The sequence below is a fragment of the Myxocyprinus asiaticus genome, chromosome 5, assembly GCF_019703515.2.
Source record: "Myxocyprinus asiaticus isolate MX2 ecotype Aquarium Trade chromosome 5, UBuf_Myxa_2, whole genome shotgun sequence".
Taxonomy (NCBI): Eukaryota; Metazoa; Chordata; class Actinopteri; order Cypriniformes; family Catostomidae; genus Myxocyprinus; species Myxocyprinus asiaticus.
The window spans coordinates 13,667,602-13,683,501 of NC_059348.1; positions in this window are offsets into that span (position 1 = coordinate 13,667,602).

A 15,900-nucleotide genomic window follows, 5' to 3' on the forward strand; every position below is an offset into this window, starting at 1 on the left:
CATTTTGCAAGTTTATTGTCTTTTTTTCTCTTAAAGGCTGCAGTCATTTTCTTCAACACAACAAATCAACAGCTCTTTCTTTTTACTCATCCTACACTTTGAATTGCTAATATATGCTCGGATATTAGGGTTTAAACATGACTGCTAACCATTATCATTACTTGTTCTTTTGAATCAGTTTTTCTTTGAGTTTTCTATCTGACTGTCTAGTTTATCTTCAGTTTTCATTATAGTTGGTGCTTTGATTGACACATAGTAATAGTCTTGCTATACACTGTCAGAAAAAATTGCAAAAATTTTACCTTTAGGGGTACAACAGTTTGTCACTGGGGCAGTACAAGGTACACCCACTGTACCCTTTATATGTTAATCGGAACATATCCGTACCTTAACTGTCCTGAAAGGGTACATATTAGTAACCCAAGTGTCTTATCTGTCCCTAAAAGGTACATATTAGTACCTTAAGGTACAAAGAAGGTATAGTGGGTGTACTTTCGAGTGTACTGCCCCAGTAACAAGCTGTTGTACCTGTAAAGGTAATATTTTTGCAAAAAAAAATTCTGACAGTGTAGAGGTTTTTTTTTTTTTTTAAGTAGAATAGGTGTAATTGGGCTACTGGTGACCCACAATCACATTTTGGCTCTTTCCTTTGCCTAGACAATTACAACAAAAGGTGAAGTGAAGTATTATTATACTTCATGTTTCTGAAATGCTCTTTTTCTAGCTTAAGGCCAATTAAAGAGCATTATAGTAATGCCATTTTAATGCTTGTGATAGTGTTCCTAGAGAGCATTGATTGGTTTAGATGGTACTTTGCACTTCCCTATATAAACAAGTTTTACTACATCCTGAATGGCGTGCTCCCTTGAAAGACATCCGTAACACGGATGCTAGAATGCTATGCTACAAACATAGACATACCGCTAGATAAGTGAGGCATTACACAACTGAAAAATGTTATATACAGTAATATACATATGTGCAACATTTCATTGTTGCAACATTTCAATAACACAGAACAAAAACTTCCCTAAATCTTCAACCGTGTTATTTTGCTGCCACTGGTTCTTCCTGCAGGAAATGTAGCTTTTAATCATGTTATGTAATCTGATTTGCGTTTATGAATTCTTTATCGTACCAACATTTTGTTTTCAAACAATAACAAAGAGACTTGCTTCATGCTTGTGATACAAGAGTCTGAACGATTTCAGTTAAAAAATGTCAATTGTATATTAATTCTTATTTTTATTATTAACTGGAAAGTATGGCAGTGTCATCATGCGGCTTGTTGAGGAGAGGTGTGCCATCACTGATTAAAGCAGTTGTACTGCATGTAAGCAGTAAGAAACACCTAGCAACCACCTAGAATACTAAAGCAACCACCTATCAGTGCACTAGCAACCACCCAGAGCAGCCAAGCAACGAGAAAGCACCACTCACATTTTTTAGGGAAAATGTAAAAATCTAAGGCATTTAGCTCTTAGACAGATGTTCTTGTCCAGAGAGATGTACAAATTTGCTTTTGCTTTGCATATGTGTTGCTGTCAAGCTGTGCAACTATCCTATACAAAGACCAGAATCGGTGGAAATTCTTAAGCAACTTACAGTACATTGTAAGATTCAGTTCACCTAAATTTACTTGAAGTTAAGTGTCTTGATAAAGGATAGTGATAGTTCCTAAATTACATATTGTTGGGTTTGAAGTTACACTTTTTTTACCAGCCCTGATCTTTAAACACAAGGCTACAGAATTACTTGAATCTTCAACTGCAATCCATAATCAGCTAAATCTAGGGATGGGACGATATGGTTACCTTATCATTTGGTTCAATATATGATATGAGGTTCACGGTTCGATATTATCTCGATTCGATATGATAATACTTAAATGACAAAGTATGGCAGAAAATTGTGTTTCCTTTTTTTTAAATGTTTGTGCAAAATGCACATTATAATTTCTCATCAAAATAAAGTTCTTTAATACACAATATAAATCTTCAACATTTAAATAATAAGAGTTTCTCATATACCTCTCACTCTTAAAAAAGATCACAAACAAATAAGCCTTCAAAATAGTGGACTACATTTAGACTGATTAGGTGCATAACAAGAAATAGAACTGAACAGAACCTGTCCTGATAAAGGATGTGAAAAGATTTTTTAATAATTAATTTGTCTTGATTATAATAATCACATTTTAACTTTTTGCTAATATTAAATATATAAAAATTCTACATTCTATCAATTAATATGAACCTATCTCATGAAAAGTCGTACATAATTTACGAGGTGGCTATTTCGTGTGATGTCGCACGATTTTGTTCACATAAACTTGTATGATTTGATCACATGCAAATTCCTGGACGTCTATTGCGGAAGTAAGCGCAAGTTTCGTGCGCGAGGTGTTAAGGACATACTTATTAATATTATGCCCTTACCCAAACCCCTTATCTAAACTTAAGCGATCAGTTGTTTGTGTAAACATGATAGGAAGCTGTTTTGTGTGACAGAAGCAAGTAATTAGTTGTATTAGATGTAAATGATGTCCAGCAACGTCATTGGCTCTAGTGAAAGTCATGGGAATTAAAACGGGTGCAGTCACACGACATCATATGAATTAGCCAAATTTAGAAGTCGTTTGAATCCTGATGATTTTGCCGTGAGAGAGTGTTGGTAATAACATTAAGTTTACATTCATTTTTATAACAAGTGTTACAATGGTACTGTCAATTTAAGAGTTTAACGTGCATCTCACAGACTCGCACAGGTGTTGCGGTTAATTTATTAATGGGAGAGAAGTCTCTTTTTTTTTCTATTTGTAGTTACAATTAATATTTTTACTTTTTTATCTGACTGAAAAGAACAGAAAGTTTCCCTATCTGTCACTCACTCGACGTTGTGTCGATGTAGTGACACTAGGGGTCACTCTTGGGAGCCCGAGACAACTCTGGTCTTTGATAAAAAGCCAATGAAAATTGGCGAGTGGTATTTGCATGCCACTCCCCCGGACATACAGGTATAAAAGGAGCTGGTATGCAACCACTCATTCAGATTTTCTCATCGGAGCCGAACGGTCATGCTCACTGAGCTGAATTCCCACGACTGTTCATTCACCTCTGCTTTTTTTCAGCGGCTTCTCCCCCCTCTGCACTGGTGCACTGCAGAGAATGCCCCTGGGCGCTTCGGCAGAAATAAAAGAGTATATTTCTCTAAAAGAGTATATTTCTCTAAAAGAGCGGCACACACGGAACGTCTTTTTAAAGAAGCGTCTTTCTAAAGATGCTTTTCCGATTGTGTGTTATTCCTGGTTGTGCTCATTATCTCTCGCCTTCTGACGGTCACGATCACTGTCTTTTGTGTCTGGGCACTGCTCACGCGGAGATAGCGTTCATGGATGGTCATGTTCTCATTGCGAGGACATGTCCATGGCAACGTTGCGGTCGCGGCTCACCTTCGTAAGAAAGCAAGCCACCCCAGAGGCTCCCCGCCTCGGTCCTTTTACCCATGGGTATGAGGCCAGTGCGGCTAGCACTGGGGGCAATTTGGGGACCCCAATGGGACCGTCTCCACCAGGTATCCCCCCGCGGACCTCCCATTCCCCAGCACGCTCGTCTGCCCTGATCAGGCTTCCGGATGAGTCTGCCAGCTCATCTCACGGCGAGTTCGACCTCTTATTCAGAGCCCGCGAAAGTGATGAGCTCTCAAGCGCAGCATCGGAGAGCGGGCTCGTCCAGTCGGAAGCCTCAGCTGAGCTCCTCCCTTCGGGGACAACTGCCCAGTCACAGGCTGACGCAGAGATGATGACATGCTTTCCCGGGCAGCTGGCTAGAGTGGAACCCTCTGCTCTTCCCTGAGCCCTCACGGCTTGGTGATTGGTTCCTGGGCTCGTGGCGCCGCTCAAAGCCACGCCCCGCCCCCATTCCTTTCTTCCCAGAAGTGCATGAAGAGCTGACAAGGTCGTGGGAGGCACTTTTTTTTACTGTCCCGATCTTTTCAGCTTCCCCGCCCTCACTACCCTCAATGGTGGGGCGGCCAAGGGCTATTCGGCAATCCCCCGGTGGATAAAGGCGCTCGCGGTGCACCTATACCCGCAGAGCACCACCACCTGGCGTGGGTGCCCAAAGCCCCCATCCAAGGCCTGTAGGTTTACGTCGTCTCTGACGGCCAAGGCCTACGGTGCCGCTGGACAAGCCGCCTCCACCCTGCATGCCATGGCTAACCTGTAAGTCCACCAAGGCGCTAAAGGAAATGCACAAGGGTAGTTCTGCCCCGGGATTGATGCAGGAACTGCGCTCGGCAACCAACCTCGCTCTCTGAGCGACGGAGGTCAAGGCGCGGTCTCTCAGGCGGACCATGACCACACTAGTGGTCCAGGAGCGCCACCTTTGGCTCAACCTGGTCGAGATGGGCGAGGCCGACAAGACACGGTTCCTTGCTGCCCCATTTCTCTTTAGGCGAGGTGTGGTCTCCGCTGTGTCTTCCCCTTGGAAGGGACACCCCCCGACTAGACCTGGTGGCCCAGTCGGATAATCCCCCTTCTTTTTTAGGGAGTGGAAAAAAAGAAGGGGAAAAGAGGCCATGACTGGGTTAAGCCAGTCTCTATCTTTTGGGTAGTCGACTTGTCCACAAAAAGGGCCGTTCGACACTCATAACTATGTTGGGGGAGGTTACGTGTCAACCTGGTGTGCTGGCTATGAGGCACACAGTAGTCTGCCCACCACACACCACCAGTTCACGTAACACAGTTCAGCCAATTGTGGCATTTCGTATAGGAACCCCTAGTGTCACTACATCAACACAACGTCGAGTGAGTGACAGATAGGGAACGTCATGGTTACTCGTGTAACCTCCGTTCCCTGATGGAGGGAACGAGAATTTGTGTCCCTCCTGCCACAACGCTGAACTACCTGCTGAAATGGCCGGACCTTATATCGGCTCCTCAGCATAAAACCTGAATGAGTGGTTGCATACCAGCTCCTTTTATACCCGTATGTCCGGGGGTGTGGCATGCAAATACCACTCGCCAATTTTCATTGGCCTTTTATCAAAGACCAGAGGTGTCTCGGGCTCCCAAGAGTGACCCCTAGTGTCACTACATCGACACAATGTCTCGTTCCCTCCATCAGGGAACAGAGGTTACACAAGTAACCATGACGATATTAAAAGACACATTATTCAATAAAAGTGGAGTGCATGTATCTGATGGATACATATTACATGGAAGAAATGGTCCATTTATATATCAAGCACTTTTCAACAAAACAATTTGTACAACAAATACGATTTTCCAGGTATTCCAGTACTTTTATTTATAAGCACAGTAGGGGTAAAATTAAGTGATAGAGAGATTATGATGTTTGACAGGCCATTTCATTTATGATCAAATGGACAGAAAACAATGTTGAAAATTTCTAAATACTGAGTTTTGTCTCACTATGGTTCATCATTTTTTTGGTTTGTGATATATCGAAATTCTATATATCGTCCCATCCCTAGCTAAATCAGGTATAAAATAATCTGTTTAATGAGCCACCAAAGGAGCTCACGGTTTAAACGTTTTATCATAATGACTTCTAAAGCATCTAAAATTATATTATCATTCCTTAAATTAACGTTATAATTAACTTCTCCACTTTGAAAGTAGAGCACTTTGTACTCTGATTAGAGCCGTATTTCAGAACCAATACAATGAAGAGAGAAGAGAAGAATACAAATATCTGAGCAATTCTGTTCACAACAAACTGACCTTTTCGAGCCAACCATAATCAAGTGAACAGCAAATGTCAGTCAGATCTTTTCTTCCTCCGCAAAACACAAATATGTCCACCAGTTTAATAAAGTCAATTCTGACCTTCAACCCAACAGCTTGGCTTTGCTTGTACATTTTAAATAACAGAAATTATAGCTAGTTGAAGAGAATGTGAGTGGTGCTTGAATGTGCAAATCTCACCACCAAGATGCTTTTGAATTATGGGTGATTGCCAGGGAGTTGCTGTGTGGTTGCCAGAGGTAGGTTGTAACAAAGTACAAATTCTTCGTAACTGTATTTAAGGACAGTTTTTGAATATTTTTACTTTAATTCACTACATTTTCAAGAGAAAATTAATACTTTTATTGTGATAAAAGTCCAGCAGCACCGTAGGCCTTAGCCACTAGTGACGACATAAGCCTACAGGCCCTGGACGAGAGCCTCGGACGGTTCCGCCAGGTGGCGGTGCTCTGCGGGCACAAGTGCACCGTGACAGCCTGATACACCTGGGGAATCGCCGAGTATCCCTTGGCCGCCCCACCATCGAGGGTAGTGAGGAGGAGTCCGCAGACCGGGTCTGGGCAGTAAAAGGTGCCCGCCACGATCGTGTGAGCTCATCATGCACCTCCGGGAAGAAAGGTACTGGGGCAGGGCATGGCTGTGAGCGGCACTCTGGGCCCAGGAACCAATCGTTGAACTGCGAGGGTTCAGGGGGTAGTGGAGGATTCCACTACAGCCCGACACTCACAACCGTCTGGGCAAGCATGGCTGCCAGTTCTGTGTCAGCCTGCGACTGGGCTACCACACCCGAGGGTGGGAGCCCAGTCGAGTCCTCCACGCTGGACTGGACGAACCTGCTCTAAGATGCTGCTATTGATAACTGGTCCTCTTCGTGAGCTCCGAATGAGATCGCGAACTCACCCTGAGACGAGCCCACAGTCTCATCCCAGAACCTGACCGGGGCACAGGAGCGTGCTGGGGAGTGGGAGGTCCGCGGGGGGTTTCCCGGCGGAGAAGCTCCCATTGAGGTCCCCAAATTGCCCCCAATGCTACCCGTCTCTGCCACCTACCCGTAGGTAGAAGGACCGAGGTGGGGAGCCACTGGGATTGCTTCCCTCTGACGAAAGAAAGCTGCGACCGCAACGTTGCCATGGTCATGTTCTCACAATGAGGACACGAACCATCCATGAAAGATGTCTCCACGTGGAAACACCTAAGCGGAGAGATAGCGACTGCAACCAGGAATAATACACAAACGAAAAGGCATTTTGAAAAAGACGCTTTCGTAAGTGCCACTCTTTTAGTAGAAAATATACTCTTTATGAGGAAAGAATATACTCTTTTAGCTGCTGAAGCACCCAGGGGCGTTCTCTGCACAACGCCGGTGCAAGAAGGGGAGAAACCGCTGTAATGTGCCGTAAATACAACAGCTTCACTCGATATAGAGGTGAATGGATCGGCAGAGTAATTTAGCTCACTGAACACAACCGCTCGGCTCCGAAGAAAAAATATGAATGAGTGGTTGCAAGCCAGCTCTTTTTATACCCATATGTCCGGGGGAGTGGCATGCAAATTCCACTCGCCAATTCCCATTGGCCTTTTCTCAAAGATCAGAGGTGTTTGGGGTTCCCAAGGGCGACCCCTAGTGTCACTACATCGACACAATGTCGAGTGAGTGACGGAAGGGGAACTGTTCATATCATGGTTGATAAGGCATTCTAAGTGGGTTTTAGTGGGTCTGTTCCAAAATCTAGTGAGCGTCCTCCAGAGGCAGCATTTTTAGGCATTATAGGCACTCTCTCAATGTGAAGACTGTTCCAAAATGTAGGTATCTTTATTATGCTGCCTCTTAAGATATCTCATTTTGGCCAGATTCTAAGGTAGTATCGTATGTATCCTTCCCCAGGCAGGCGATCCCAGAATGCACCGTGATGAGCTTGGTGGAAAAATAAATCCAAGATGGCGGACGAAGCAAGAGAAATTTAGTTCCCTATCTGTCACTCACTCGACGTTGTGTCGATGTAGTGACACTAGGGGTCACTCTTTGGGAGCCCGAGACACCTCTGGTCTTTGATAAAAGGCCAATGAAAATTGGCGAGTGGTATTTGCATGCCACTCCCCCGGACATACGGGTATAAAAGGAGCTGGTATGCAACCACTCATTCAGATTTTCTCTTCAGGGCTATGTGCCCAAGGTTCCCACCACCCCTATTAGGAACCAGGTGGTGAACCTGCAAGCGCTGCCCCAGGAGGAGGCAGACCCAGCCCTGTCATCGCTGTGTCCGGTGCGCACTTTACGCATCTATTTGGATCGCACGCAGAGCTTTAGAACCTTTGAGCAGCTCTTTGACTGCTTTGGTGCACAGTGGAAAGGAAGCGCTGCCTCCAAGCAGAGGATCGCCCACTGGCTCACTGACGCCATAACTATGGCATATGTCCCCCAGGACATTCCGCCCTCGGTCGGGCTACGAGCCCATTCTACCAGGGGTGTAGCGGCTTCCTGGGCCCTGGCCAGGGGTGCCTCTCTAACAGACATTTGCAGAGCAGCGGGCTGGGCAACACCCAACACCTTTGCAAGGTTCTACAACCTCCGGGTGGAACCTGTTTCGTCCCAGGTAGTGGCACGCAACACAAGCGGATAAGCCCGGGATAGCTGGCCAGGTGTATTGCTTGCACATAGCGCTTTCCACCTCCTTTTGAGCTGAAGACGTGCGCCATTAATTCCCAGTAGTGTTCACAAGTTTGTTCCCTGGTCGACTTCCTCCGAGCCCTGTGGCAGTCGAGTTTTCGGAGAGATTCGCTGCTGGCCCAGTACACGTGCTAACTAAGAGTCCTGTTCTGGGGTAGGTACTCCACATGTGGCGGTTCCCTGTAAGGCTAACCCCATGCGATATATATCTTCCGCTAATTCGTTTCCCTGTTGGCAAACTGCATCTTCCTTGGGCAGAGCCCCTCTGCCCCAGTCTCCATGTTTGTAGTAACTCCTCCCCCATTGGGCAGGATCTACCTTGAAGACTCTCCACATGGTTGGAAAGACCATGTGACGTATCCTTCCACTTAAATATCTACACAATGTCTCGTTCTCTCCATCAGGGAATGGAGGTTACACAAGTAACCATGATGTTTATAAATATAAATGGAATTCATTCAATACTGAAAAGTATAATAAAAAACTGTTTAATATGACACAAAACTGACTATTTTACCCAAAATGTGTGTGTCGTGTGTATTTAGACTAAATAGAGGATTGTGTCGTTTCTCTTGTGTCACCTGTATTGAAATCAGTTGTGAATCGAGTGTCCTGTGAGCTGAACATGAGAAGCGTTATTTGAATGATGTGCGAAGCTGCCACCTATGTAGAGCATTCCAAATCTCCTATGAGGCATCATTTCAGTAAGGATGCTGCCACAGAAAGCAGTTGCCCATGTAGGCAAGAAACAGCAAGGCAGCTCACTAAGTTTTGAAATAGACCCAGTGTGTTTTTTTGCTGTTGCCAGGGTACTGGGTGGTTGCTAGGGCATTCTGGTTGGTCGCAATGTTTTACCCATCATGTTGTCCCATGTGCTGAAATCTGACTCCCTATGGTTATGGTTAGGGGTAGGAGTAGGTGTGGCTTTTAGGGATAGGGACCAATGACTCCCTACTATGGATAGGCTTAGAGGTGAGTGTAGGAACCAATCAGGTAGCGGGGAGTAAGAATCTGGTGGGGAGTCCAATTTCGGCACAACACTGGCAGACAAAAATTGTAAGTGTGATCACTAAAAAAAGCTATAGCACAAGTTTCAGTACATTAAATTATAAATATAATATCTTCAGATTTTTCTGTGACTCTTTTAGCTATAGTTACATTCTGTAATATCCTAAAATATATTGTAATATATTTGCCCATAATTTAAACAAAGAGCATCCAAATGTGACAATATGTTGGTAAAAAGGATGTGGTAAGCCTATGCCAAAAAGCATTTGGTTATTATTTCTGCCTATATGTACCATATTAGTCAGTTCTCATGTATTACAACTACTGTATGTATTCATCAAGACAAGAAAACTTGGTGCAATTATGAGGCACGCTAGGAGTGCCATTGTTAGATCTAACAATCTTGATGTGAAACATGAGTCATCAGTATGGAACAGTGTGTGATATTACACACATTTATCAAACAATGGTGTCTGAAGGGCACAGACAAATCAAATAATTCAGAGGTCACCATGAAGTTCATTTACTTAAAAGTTAATATGTAAAAAATGCTTTAGAGAAATTATTTTTCTTGGACCAAAGCATAAACACACCAACACTGATTCTAATCTTTAATGTCACGTATATTTAATATTTAATAACACAATATCAATATTATACAAATTATGTCAGTGTGTATCATCACATTGCTGATGTTGATTTTTTTAAGAGCCTATCCTAGTTTCACAGTCTTTGATATTATTTGCTTTTGCCAATGATTAACTTTCATTTTGACTCCTGTGAGAAGAGGAAAGCAAAGCTCTATGTTTAAACCTGGGAGTGATGGAAACTCACAGTCAATAAACAATAAAAACTACACATCTACAGAAATATTTAATACAGGAGAACAAGCCATCATGCACTTGTGCAAATGGTTTCTAATGATGTTTAATGGACCAGTCGCTAGAAGCCCATGGATAAAGCCTGGAAGCTTCTCTCCACCTCCTTCCTTTGTGCATCTTATCCTGTCTCGTATCCTGTTCCACACCTAAAGAATGCTGCATCTCTTTTTGCCTATTGTTCACAAGGTCATGTAGTAAGCCAGTGCTCATGAATGGGTAACCTTTTAGTAAATAAATAAATACATTTTCTACACTATATAAAACATGATTTTATTCTAAAATATCATAATGTAGAGAGGGTTTTTGGGTGCAGCTTTACTGGACCATAATGGCCTCAGACTTTTGGGCATATGGGCTGGTTTGAGTATTTCTGTAACTGCTGATCTCCTGGGTTTTTCATGCACAACATCTCTAGAATTTACTCAGAATGGTGCCAAAAACAAAAAACATCCAGTGAGGCGCAGTTCTGTGGACGGAAACGCCTTGTTGATGAGAGAGGTCAACAGAGAATGACCAGACTGGTTCGAACTGACAACTTCTACAGTAACTCAGATAATAGCTCTGTGCAATTGTGGTGAGAAGAATATCATCTCAGAATGCTAATCTGAGATGCGGGTTGGTGCTGTTTTGGCGGCATGAGGGGGACCTACACAATATTAGGCATGTTGTGGCTGTATATCAAACACAGCCCTTGACTCCTATTTGTGGCAAAGCTTTTAATCAGTTAAAAAAATTACTGGATCACAAATGCTCAACACCTGACTCTATAAAGTCTGTTGAGGTTTCATTGAGGCCATTTAATGCCAGACTTGAGGAAACACTTAAGAGAGGAAGTAGTAAATATGGAGCAGACTTGACAGCTCATTCAAACTCTTCCTGGAAGATGTGTTCAGAATGTGTTTGCAGATTGTTTTAAGTGCACTGCATGCTTTTATTTTGCACTCTTTTACTTACTTCCCAGTGAGCGCAACTAATCAGTGTGGTGATGTCAACAGCTCTGTTCCATTCACCACTGGGTTATATGTAGGCAGGGTGCGAATTACACAATGACATATAGGGGTTACTGGGGGTCTTGTTGTTGGGGTTTCTGATTTAATTATACACTTTACGTTAAGGTTATGAATATTTTTCATGCATTTGTTCATTATGTTTTATTTTAATTTATACATACAATATTGTTCATTGTTAGTTCAGTCAGGACCACTTTGGCAATAAACAATTTATTGTATGTTAGATACAATAATTTTACTTTGGCGGTATGGTTCCATTATGGGAAGGGGCGTTCTTCTCCTGCAGTTAAAGGAAGTAGAGGGAAGCTCTACAAGAACCCCCCATACTGGAACCATCAGCAAGGAAAGCATTACATCTGGCAAATTATCCAAGGAAAGGAGACTCCTGATCTGAAGAGGGGTATCTCGGAAGGTGATGCATCTGGGCTGTTTAGAAGATCTGGTCATGATGGCTGTCACCTGGAACATAAAGCAACAAACAGAAAAGTGCACAGAACTAGGCTGGCTAAAGCTATAAACCATTAACAATGGAGACTAATGCATATGGAAGGTAGCTGGGGAGGAGGTGGGTTGTTGTCAGGTGCTTGGCTAGGCTGGCAAGAATGCTGTGTTGAATATATATATAGGCCGTCCTTGATAGATGGACTACTGTTATTGGAGGAAGTAGGTCAGCTGAGTGTCAGCTGATGCTGAGCTTGTCTCTCGTGGCCTGACTGAACTAACGCTTGCACTCAATTTCATGTTAGTTCTTAATGATGTTACATTACTAATTGTTAATATTAAATTGTATTAGTGTATGTGGAAATTGACATATACCATGATTAAAAATGGTGTAAAAATATTGTTCATTCTTCATGTTAATTAATTGTGTAATGTTAATGTATACACAAGAAACAATCTTATTGTAAAGAGTTACCGATACATTTAATAAAAATGAATCAAACAATACTTCCATGGATAGACTACCTATATGTAAATATTATCATGCACTTTCTCAGCTACTCCTAAACTAACTTTTCTTCACTAAATAGTAAACAAACTGTACTCTTTGTTCTCTTTCTCTGGCTCTTGTCTTCATTGGTGATTGAAATCTCAGTACAAAAGGAAGGATTTATTTATTTGTTGCTTACAATATATCTTATTTGTATTTCAAATAAAGCGGTACAGTTTTGCTTTTGTTTTTCTTTCTACCGACCAATGATGATTCTGAGAAAACACGCCCACAGCCTATTATTGGTGCTATCCACCTTTTCCTGACTTCTCCATGGGCGGCGCCATTGTGGCAAGAGACTTCCAATCGGATGCTGTACACTTCCGCTTAGTTGTTGTTATCAGCTAGACTAACGTTACTGGTGATGGCGAGCAGCTAAGGTTCTGGATAATTATGCGCTGTTATAGGGTGTTATAACAACTACAGGTGGCTTAAAAACTACTGAAAAATGAATGTCACAACGATAAGCCCCACAAAAGCTGCCAATGCTGAAAGAGTCAGAGTCAAACCAGATTTAATAATCAGAGGTTGCATTAAACTAATACTCCATCACTTGCCTTTTTTAAAAAAAAAACATTGACAGATAATTCCAAATACTGTCCGTAATTTTGGAAGATAACAATGGTGAAAAACACTCTCTGCGTGCTGTATGTCTGTCTCTCTCTTTCACACACACACACACACACACGCACACATACAGGGCGCGTGCAGAGAGCGCTAGAGTCCAGTAACTTTACCATGTACTGTAAATGTGTGTGATTGTGTACTTATCTATTCAGGGGTTGCCATCGAAACCGAATGTCCACACGCGGCCTTTAGTGAGAAAGGGATTTACGTTAAGTAAACACAGACTGTTCACTCGTTTTGACTGTTGTTAGTGATATTTCAGTGCTTGGTAATGGGAATAAGCTGTGAAGCGGAAGTCTGTAGCATCCGCATTGGATGAACACACTAAGCATAATGGGTAATTTTGCTGCCTGTGAAAAAGGTGGATAGTAACGAACGCAACTTCCAAGTGTGTCTGATTGACAGGTAAAACTCAAACTTTTATTTCAGTTTCGTTGTTAGATTTGTGGTTATTTTCCATAATAAAACAGCTTACTTCATACATTCGAATCATCAGCATTAAGTCAAAAAGGGGAACATTTATCATTCAACTGAACTGTACACAAGCATTTTAGATACCCCCCCCACCACCACCACCACCACCTCTCTGTAGGTCTAGGACACCTTCCAGGTGGACATGAGTTTTCTATTCCACCAATTCTTTCTTATTTATGTGAAATGGGAATATAAATGTCAAGCCTTTATACTAACTACGAAAACGTATGCCAGATAGATTTGTTTGTAGTCTGATCTGATTAACTCAATCACACAATGCTGTATGTGTGTCTTTATTTTGTGCATTATATTCCCAACATATTCCTTGCACCATGTGTGAAATAAATTCTGTTCAACCTCAGCTTGAAGTTTAAGAGCTGGACCACTGGAATTGCAAAAAAAGTATGACTCTTTGCAAACAGGTTTTCCAAACACTGCCCTTTGTTTTCTATTGGTCTGACAAACAAATAGTCCAAGTTCGATAGACCAAACTCACACCATTGGGCAGATAAAGTGGAACCAAGTGGAATCTGAATGAATTTTTTTTTTACTTCCAAAACATTAGTTGTTCCTTTGATAAAAACGATTATTGTTGGGGGAAAATTGTTTTTGTCTTAATCTAAATTTAGGTCAAACGCCCATTTCACATCGCAAGCGTGATCGGCGAATAAGTGGAACGTATATTTTTTTTGCCGCCCCTGTTAACAGGTTACACCATTCACATCAGAAGCGTCAGCAGCGCGTCAGAGCATAGCGTGAGCGTCACAGGAGCTTCATTGCAGTGGGTGTTTCAGCTCTGAATCTAATTTTGCAACGCTGCTCATGCTCAATTAAAATGACCGTGCACTGTTGATGGATAAAATGAATGTGATTTGACACAAAAAAATACACAGTGCACAGAATAAGCATATATTAGTAGTCTAGTGTGTCTTTGTACTGTATGAATTAGAGCACATCTGAAAAACAAATTAAAAGAAAAAAAGAAATTCCAGGAGATTTAACCATTTAAACCAATTTTAAATATTTTAATTATAGATCTTAATCAGAAGTAAGGTTTATCATTTAAAACTACAGTAAACTACAACTTATGAGCCTGAAAATATGAGACAAAATGCTCTGGAACTTTGCGGTTCCCATTATACAGTGGATTATGGTGGGAACCCTGGCCAAAACCTTCATCTTCGGCTCCCCTGTCTCAAAGCCTTCCACGGCCCCTGTCTCCAAGTTGTATGATCTGCCGCTGATGTCGGTGCGTAGGTCCATGAAGACTCTACTTCAAAAATTGTCTGTGCCCACGGTCAACGAGCCAGCGCCCACGCCTGCCACGGCCAACGAGTTGCCAGCCTTGTCCGTCCCAGAGCCAGCATTGGTCTTTTATGTACTATTAAATATAGAACAGGTCTATAGGCTTCAGCAATACCCAGTCACAGCTGAGTTTGCTTCCACTTGTAAACACATGTACGTGACAGACCATGACATTGGTAAATTCAGAATTTGTGTTCAACAATGGATGATTGTGGAGGTGGAGAAGCACAAAGTGCTCTATTATTTACATTTTAGATGCAAATGTGGTCCTCCTCATGTAAATAAGATTTCACAACTATCAAGTTTGTAATACTTATCAATGACCCACTCCTGATAACCATTTTATAAGTCATGGTCTTTATTCAAATAAATACTCACCGTAGTAACATAGAAATCACAGTATTTTTATGTATAGAGCCACTGCTGTGATGCTTCTTTAAAAATAGCAAAAATGGAGGTTACAGTGAGGCACTTACAATGGAAGTGAATGAAGCCAATTTTTGGAGGTTTTAAAGGCAGAAATGTGAAGCATATAATTTATAAAAGCACTTACATTATTTGTTCTGTTAAAACGTGTGAATTATTTGAGCTGTGAGGTTGTTTAATTGTCGTTTTTAAAGTCATTTAAGGGTATATAGGTTTACGGCACTTTATCGTCATGGCAGCAAAGTTGTAAAATTGGCTATAACTCTACACAGAAGAGGTTAGTAAGTGGTTTAATCACACTAAAATCATTTTAACACATATTTTTTATGTCTTATGGCTATACTTTTGAAACAGTGAGTATTTTAACATTTACGGATTAGCCCCATTCATTTCCATTGTAAGTGCCTCACTATAATCCGGATTTTTGCTTTTAATTTAAAGAAAAGGCTGGATAAGTAGAAATAACTTTTTGTGTTAATCAACATTTTGCCACAGATGCTAATGATTGAGCTTAACTTCCCGGAATATTCCTTTAAGTATCAAACTCAGACATGCAATCCACCTCTCTATGGCTCAATTGTGACAGCTGTCTGTTTGAAATATTACCAAATAAATTACAACCAAACGTGTCCTCGTTACTGACTCATTAACCGACAAACAGACAGAAATGTTATTAATAATAAAAAATAAAAAAATGCTTGTAAGACTGAAATACTGGAATCTACTTTCAAGCATGCAAT